This window comes from Panulirus ornatus, chromosome 48 (assembly GCF_036320965.1).
Source record: "Panulirus ornatus isolate Po-2019 chromosome 48, ASM3632096v1, whole genome shotgun sequence".
NCBI classification, from domain to species: Eukaryota; Metazoa; Arthropoda; class Malacostraca; order Decapoda; family Palinuridae; genus Panulirus; species Panulirus ornatus.
The window spans coordinates 21582029-21590590 of NC_092271.1; the positions used below are offsets into that span (position 1 = coordinate 21582029).

The following is an 8562-nucleotide window of genomic DNA, read 5'->3' on the forward strand; positions in this document are numbered from 1 at the left end:
GGGAAGAGTCTGAAGTCATCCGAAAGAAGACGTTTGTCTGGTCTAATGTCTCGTAAATATAAAGCGTTTCACTTGGCTGTAGTGGTTGTATGGTGCGCCCTGGTTATACAATGAGTGAACGCAGTCTCTCTCCTACTTTAATGTCTGTATTTTCTCTCTCGCCCTGCGTCTTCTTACGTTCACCTGCTTCCTCTAACCTGCTTACGATATCCCCAGTCTTTCTAATTTCTCAAACAAATTATACATCAGGAAATTAGATTTACTAGATTTACCTGTAAAGATTTCCTCAATGATAAAAAAAAAACTAACCTTTCACCCACAGTACTAAAGTTTCGAGAGGAATCCTGATAATCTCGAGTATACTTCGAAATGTTTTTTCGTTTTCCTATATGTCCCAACAGATTTTCAAGTTCTCCAAGCAAATATATCGAAATTTACATTCGTTATTTCAGATGTACTAACAAAATTTCTAAAACTTTCATGTACGATCTAAGCAGGCTTGTTATGAAAACAAGAAAGAGTTATCTATTAAGATTGAAGATACGCTATCGGTCCTTGTCTCGTCGGTTGGCGAAAGGTGCAGTATGTCTGTTTGTTTCTTGGCAACTTAGAGCTTATCAAGACTTTGAGTCCTGCAACTTGCCGCTGTCTGTGTACCAGTCATATCGTAGCAGATGTTAAGACTGTAATTCATCGGACACTGTAAGTGAACGGGCCGTCAAAAGACAAAAAGGTCGGCATAAGGAGCAAACCTGGCCGATCTTTGACGGTGGCCGGTGCTATGGCCCTGCTATGTGCTTGCCATTATTCCCGTCTCTTTACCCTCTGTTTTATACCACCTTCATTAACATTGTTTTCTTTCTACCCCCATATGTAAACATTACATTGATTTTCCTCATTGACCTGCTACCGAAGCCACTAGTCCATTACCCCCGACACTGAGCTAACTCATCTGTATCACATCTAACTACAATAGTGAGCTGCATCAAGTTTGTAAACATCCTGGCGCTTTGGTCTGTTCACATGATATTCTGTCGTCGGCAGTCTGTTTGACTTGCCATCCTGGATTATTCCATTACTTATATACGCACAAATAAACACCGGAATACCCACCTGCTCACCAATCCCTTCTTGAAGTAATTGTGCCTGTTCTTTCTGTCATACCAACACATGACTAGTACGTAGTAAATTATTGTTGTGTAGCCAACATTTTCCATTGTAAAGTATCCCTTTGTAAGACTCTTGTCCGTTACTGCCCACATAGGACGCCTGAACTGTGTATATGCCAGAGTTCAGCATCCGACTTCAGTTAGCGTGGAGTTTGTCAGCTGTACCTGAGAGAGCCTATGCTCGATTGATAAACAACCACTCGCTGTAGTTCTTTTGTGGTGTAATTTAGTGTTTTCTGCTACAGCTTGATCATTGTTTTGTGTCAGTATTTGTGTCGTAACAAGGTTGGATCCTTACAGATCTAACGATTATCATTCATTGATAAACAGATAACACTAGAGTAACGTACATTTAGTTTTGAATTATCTTTTATTGCGTTTTATTTGTTAATCTTTCTTCTTTTTTTTTGTCTATTCTCATGAGGGTCGGCCACTAAAGTAGTATACAGTGTTTTAACGTCAAAACCTCCTACTGAGGCGCTGTGGCACCAGTGCCCGATGCCTCTCTCATTGGCTGGACATCCTGTGTTACAGCGTGTGCAGTTAGTGAAGGTGGCGGGGGTCATAGACCTAAACCATCACTTGAATCAACCGCTACCAGCTGTCCCTTAGGGTCGACAGGTTAGGGACGAGGCCATCTCCCAAGTCCGCAAACATGTTAAAGTAGGAGAACATTCTCACCGGCAAGAAATTCACATTCGTTTGTGTGTGTGTGTGTGTGTGTGTGTGTGTGTGTCCCACTAGTATAGTGAGGCAGTCGGGGTGTTGACAAATATGAGCATCTCGATTTGACCTTATGAGTCCATATACTGATCCCATACGCTTTTTATCCACATTTAATAAAGTATTTAATGGCTCCACAACATTTTTTTTTCCAGAGGTGCGCTTAAGCCACGAGGCCAGCGGACATTACCCCAGGCTCTGCGACGCTTTTTACCCCGGACCAAGTCACCGATAGAAGCATCAAGTCCGCGGACAGTGTACAGCGCCCCAGATAAGCCCTTGTTGCGCTGCGCTCGTAGCCACGCCTATCATTAACATTCCCACTCAGAGCCCTGTATGTGGCTCCATTTTATGTATACTCTACCACAACAACGTGGTGCCCTCCAATGCCAACCCCACACGTCAACTATCTCTGCCACTGTCTTTGCAAATCCCTTACTAAAAAGATGAACCGTAGACTGACACCGGACGGAGGAGGAGATGGAGGAACGGTCCGGAAATACCATTTCGCGTCACCGCGTGCGCATAAAACAGAGACGCACTTTGTAAGGATGATGTATGGTTATCATCAACTGCTGATAAGGTCACGTTGTTTAGATAAAGCGTTAAGCCTCGTAAATTACGTATCTCGCAGTGTATAGTGCAGGTCATTATGTAAGGCAAAGGCCCGATGGAAGCGATGAAAGACAATAATACCGAGTTCATGAGCTGCATGTGTAACAGCAAGTCAGATGTGCAAGAACAATAGACCAAAGGCAGAGAGTTCGATGTATGAATAGATGTAAGTTCAGCACAATTCAGATTCTATTCTCAAGAAAAAAGGTGCATTCATTATATTACATTATTAGTTTCATTTGGTTTCACATGTCATCACGTAACACTTTCATGTTTACATTATTTTATTTCGCGCGTTTATCATTTCAATTATTTTAATCTTAAAACATTATTCATATCATTCATAGTTCTCATATTGCTGTTTCTATGTTCATGTTCTGTAAAAAGAAAAAGTGTTAATTCTGAAAAGCCATCCTAATCCCCACTTGGAGAAGCCCTATAGATTCTTTATTGTCTTAGAAGACCATAAAAGATAGTCTCCTGCTGGCGAAGCTTAGTATGACGCGGGCAAATGTGACAAGGGTGTGGTACGGCTAAGTATGGGAGTGATGTAAGAATAGAATGAAGACGTGGTACAGCAGATAAGCAAGGTATGAAATAGTTTGAGTCTACTGGAAGCCCATGAAAGTTGCACAAACGAGGAATAACTGAGAAAAAGTGGAAAGGAAATGCTATTGCTCCCTGCCATCACACATTTCATAAATTCTATATCCTGGGTTCATCTGGAACCGTGTGATAATGAAGCTTTCTTTACAGCCTCTCGTGTAGCGGTTCATGGTCTTCGTCACCTGCACAAACCTCTTCGCTTTCATCAGCCAGATTATGGTATAATGGTCGCCGTGGATATCTGCCCACGTAGGTGTAGGCCAGTCGACCGCAACCCACGCTTATTAAGTATTAGAGGATTTCTCAGCTAGGCTTGCGTCCCAGTCACGGCGCATAGACAGTTCTGCTCTTGCCCATCGGTACCATTTTTCCAATGCCCTAAATTGATAGAGCTGCAGGCCTGGGCACCGCAGGTCTATCTTGAGGAACCTCTGTTTCCTCTGCTTGTCACGGCTGCTGTTGCTGCTGCTATCCAGATGTGGCCATCAATCTTCATTACACGCTATTTGCCCAGCTTACGGTTTACGGGTTTTCTGACATTGTAATTTTTCCACGGGTAGTTACATAAATACATCAGTAGTGACATATTGATGATTACCACAGTGATGAACGAAGCTACGCTAGGTAGGTTAATGATGATTATTAGATATTTGATATTTGTTTTGTAAATTGATTTGTTGGCTGGAAAAAAAATCTCGGCGGAATGTGTTGCATATATGTAATTTTTTTTCGGGTTAACTTGTGGAAATTTGATTAATTCACAGAAAATATGGAAATTTTTCATACCTTGTATATTATCCAGCCGACAATATTATGTTTGCGCAGTAGAACTAGTCAGCATTTTTTCTCACTCTTTACAAATGCATTGTTTAATGCTGTCGTCAGTAAGACGACAGGTGTGAGAACAAGCTATTTTCTTTAACGAGAAAAGTCGTGTCAGGAGTGGGATTCGAACCCACGCCCTCAGAGAGGACCAGAATGCCCATGGCCCTTCTATCAGAAGGGAAGTTCCCTTGAGTCTGGCGCCTTAGACCACTCGGCCATCCTGACGCTTGTTGAAGCATATCCTTCTACTATGAATTTTTGTGAATATTTTTGAGGATTTGTTGCTTTAATTTTTCTGTAACGAAATATATATGTTACGTATAAGAGATACAGGATAAAACAAAATTTGTTTCTTTGATGAACAGCTGTTTGTTGGGTAGGACTGTTTGATAACCATGTATACTGACAGTATTAGCTAGATAATGATGAACTAAATGAGCCAGGAACTTGAATTGGCTTAGCCATATACTAAAGGGTCATAACGTTGTGCTCAAGGGTCATAACACTATACTCATAGGTCGCAACCTTTATAACCAAGGGTTTAAACGGTAGCCGTTCCGTCTATACGTTGCTTGGCCAGGAACACCTGTGGCAAGAACACCTGTTTCCCGACTGCTATCGCTCCCACACACATCAACCTGCAAGGGGCAGCGTGATACCCTTCCCGGCCTGGGTACGGCAGCTATAGCTCAAACACATGTGCTTATCTCTTTATCTTTAGCCAGGTCCCCGAGGTCACTGTTCACTCTCATCTTCAGCCACGTCCTTAGGGTTACTTTCCACCGCCCCTCTGAGTTCCGTTGCGATGTGGTTGGATGTGGTAATTGTGGTCCTGTGATGGTGGCGATAATGACAATTGTGTTGGTTTTAATGGTGGTGATAATGATTATATGGCTGACTGAGCCTATTTCATTAGTGGAGGTAGTAATGGCAGGATAGTATTGATGACAAGGGAATGGATGATGGTGGAAGTTACGAAGCTGTTCACGACAGTGGTGAGAGAATTGATGATAATGATGGTAGTGGTGTGATGGTGCTAGTGGCAGAGGTGTGATGGTGGCGTGACTATCGTCGCAGTGTTATTGATGGTGGTTCTGACGTTAATGGTGTTTATAATGTTGATGGTGATTCAGCGGGTGCGATTATTGTGTCGTATTTGATGGTTAGGACTGAGAAAGCGGTATGAAAACGCGGGTAACAGCACTGCTTTTTTGGGTAAATGTAGGGCAAGTTGCTGCGAGGAAGGTGGGTTGAGTTGATGTTTAGATGAGGTGATGCAAGTACGCGTGGCAGGAGTCCTGCGGCGTTAGGGGAGGAGCGGTGAGACCGAGTCGCGCACAAATCTAGTACTACAGAAGATGCGTACAAAGGTCCAGAGGCTGTGCAACAGAGGATGATATATCGCAGTACCAGTATTTTTCTGACAGTACGGCAGAAGGGTTGAGGCTTATTGAGATTCCTGTGCTTTATAAAAGCATGCGCCGTTTATCGGGTTTGTGTTTGTGATGCGGGGGATAAGCACACCCAGAATTCTGTTGGAAACTCTTATGAAAGAAAAAAGTTAAACGTTGATGGTGCCCCAAAGTCGTGCTATAGGAATAAGGCAGAGCTCCTGCCGGTGAGTTATGAATCCGGAATCAGATGGTGGACGTTTCCAGATGCAGGACACGTCGCGATGTCTGGGAGCCAGCGGACTGGTCGAACGCCTACGTTGATGAACGGGCAAGAAACAAGTCGGCCACGCTAGTAACATACATTATGGCTGTGTGGTTGCAGGGATCGCTACGATAGGTAGCAGGAGGATTATTGTGGATCATCGATTACAGGAAGCATGACGCATCTGAACCTCTAGGTGAACAGATCAGTGTCGTCTGTCTGCTTTGGACGTAGCTTATGACCTACTTAGGACACATAGGGCCATACAGGTTGCCATTTGCATACTGATAAGATTTTGACAGTGAACAATGGCCATGGGAGGGATTATACCAAAACGTCAGTTTGCTCCCAGATGCTTATGCTAGGCGTGTGCATGGTTTTTGGTAAATGACACTACACTTATACCCTTCCCACTTTTGGATCGTGAGGGACATGTGGATGGTGTGGAGATTGATTCTGTTGAATGTCAAATGCCGGCGGAAAGGGAGTAATTGGAGGTAAAGGTCAGGTCAGGGGTGTCCACGTGGTCGTAGCTGTAGACTGCAAGGGCCTTTTGGTTTAGGAGGCTTGTTATCTCCTTTAGGGCTGATGTTGGCTGGACATGTTTTAACGACGAGAGAAAAGTGCGCGTTGCAAGATGAGCTGGGCATGGGGAGGGAAGCAGGATTGTTGTAAGAGCAGGGGCGGATATGGTCAGATTGAAGGCGGAAAGCTATTAGGACTGTGTGGAATTGCTTTGGTTATCGTGCTTGTAGTCACGGTTGTGGCTATGGTGTTGTTCTTGATAGTAGTGGTAATAATGATGATGATCTTCATGATACCTCTCTTCCTGGTAGCGTTTATGATGGTTCTGTATGGTAGTGATTACTGTGCACTTCTTTGTGGTGGTGGTTAAGGCGATATTCTGTATGGTAGCGTGTATGGTGGTTATTTTGGTGGTATTTATAGTGCTACTCTGTATGGTAGTGGTTTGGAGGCTGTTGTTCATTATCGTAGTCATGATGTGTGTGTTGGTGGACTGTGGTCGTGTTTGTGTTGGTGAGAATGGAGGGGGGAGGCTAGGGGTGATGGGTTAGAACACCGTGGGTCGTAAAGAGTTTGGTTACGTCCTGTTGTGCAAGATGATGTCTGCTGCTGCTGTGCCCACCCGGTAAAGGTGGCGGTGGGTGGGTGGTGAATATAGCCTGTTGGGGGGGGCTGGATGGTGGCTGGCGATAGCTGGGCGGGCTAAGTGGTTGTTAGCAACAGCTGAGCGAGCAGTTAACGCCGCAGGTGTTTCAAGAGTTATCATATTGATACACAGATGGGCACGTAAACAGGAATGCCAAGACATCGCAGGTCCGCAATATACATACTCGGTATAAAAACCATGTTTAACCCTTTAAGCACGAAGGTATGAAGTCTAGGAGTATGATGGCTTGACGTAGTCTAGGGCTGCGCCATCATGCACTAAGGTCGCACACTTGTCGTCATATGTTGTACCGTCATGGTTAAGGGTTGAATCATCGAACTCATGGGGTTAAGTTAGATGAATTTCAGATGGGACTGTGCATAACATAAGCTTCTGCTGAACAGATTAATGAAGCAGTAATACTCTTGTGAAATTTTAATGGAAGCAACTGCGTTTCGTAACATGATTTTCTTTAAACGAAGGAAAACGAAGTGCCATTATCCAGTACATTTTCTTTAACAATTCTTGCTGATTTTATCGTTTCAGACCTATTTAACAAAACACTAATTCCGATTTATTCATATTATGCATATTCAAATAACTGAGCGGACGTCCAAGAATTGTTTCAAATATGGTAGGATAACAAATGTCATAAAGTGAAGTTGACATCTTTTTGGATGACCAGTAATACAGCCTGCATTTGAATGTAACTAGAAAAATAAATATTTTTGTTTTCACACAGTGCTCAGAACTAGACCTTTAGAGACGCCTATTTGAGAAGTTGATAAATTCAACACTTGCCAGGATCCGAAATACCATCTATGCGGTGAGACGCTCCCATTTGCGCCAGTATTCTATCTTCATTTGCTGTTGTTATCCTTCCGGTAGGACTAGCAAACGTATTCATACCACAGTTAGTAACAGTACAGATAAATAATGAAATATACAGTTATGACTGTAAAGCAATTTCTCAAGGTATTTATTTATCAATTTATTCTTTTTCCCATCTTGACCAACCCTGTGCCAAACACGGTGAGGCAACGTGCTCGACAATGATGTCACAGGGTTTAAAGTGAAGTTAATTTCGAGAAACAGATATTCGTCATCTGTCCTCGCCTTTTACCTAGCGGTAATATTCTACCAGAGGTCGATCGCATCTACCCAGGTAGGGATAATTCCCTTTATAATGAAAGGGCCATGGGCATTTTTGTTGCTTTGTAGGGGTTAATGATCGTATCTCACTTCTGACACGATTTTTCATTGGCAAATGTACGAAGTGAACAAGTTAAATTTTAACAATATTGGCACAGTACTTCCTTTCTCAGACGCTGCAAGTATTACACTTAAAAAGATAGTGCAAGTACCCACATATCATTTATTTCAGTTAAATTATCATTGCTCTCATCCGCGTCCTTGGTGACCTGAATGAAATGGGCATTCCGCAGTTAAAGCACATGACCGGCATGACTCGATATCTTTCATCGATTTTCGACCCGCATCTGCAGAGGACTGGGGGCCTTGACACCCACAGCTCTCGACGAATTCTGCGTCGGAGAATTATACATGGAGATAGAAAAATGTGATGAAATGGCTCGAATTAGATTATTACACTTCGTTTTCCCCAGAAGCTAAACCTCAATAACCCCGAAACAACCGACAGTAGCCTAGCTGATAAAATTGAAGGTAATAATCACGGGTACTCTTTAATGTATGAGAACATATCCTGTATGGAGCAAGATGAATAACATCCAAGAATCAAAAAAGAATAATTTAATTGAACTAAAGTTACCAGGTAAT

The 8562-nt window shown here is 42.9% G+C and overlaps 1 non-coding gene across 1 annotated transcript; it reads right to left on the reverse strand.

Annotated features, from left to right (window-relative positions):
• Positions 1-4047: 4047 nt before the first annotated feature.
• On the reverse strand, positions 4048-4163 carry TRNAL-CAA (transfer RNA leucine (anticodon CAA)). The gene is made up of 2 exons: positions 4126-4163; positions 4048-4092 (listed from the first exon to the last, which is right to left on the reverse strand). It is a non-coding gene; the product is annotated as a tRNA-Leu (tRNA).
• Positions 4164-8562: the final 4399 nt, after the last annotated feature.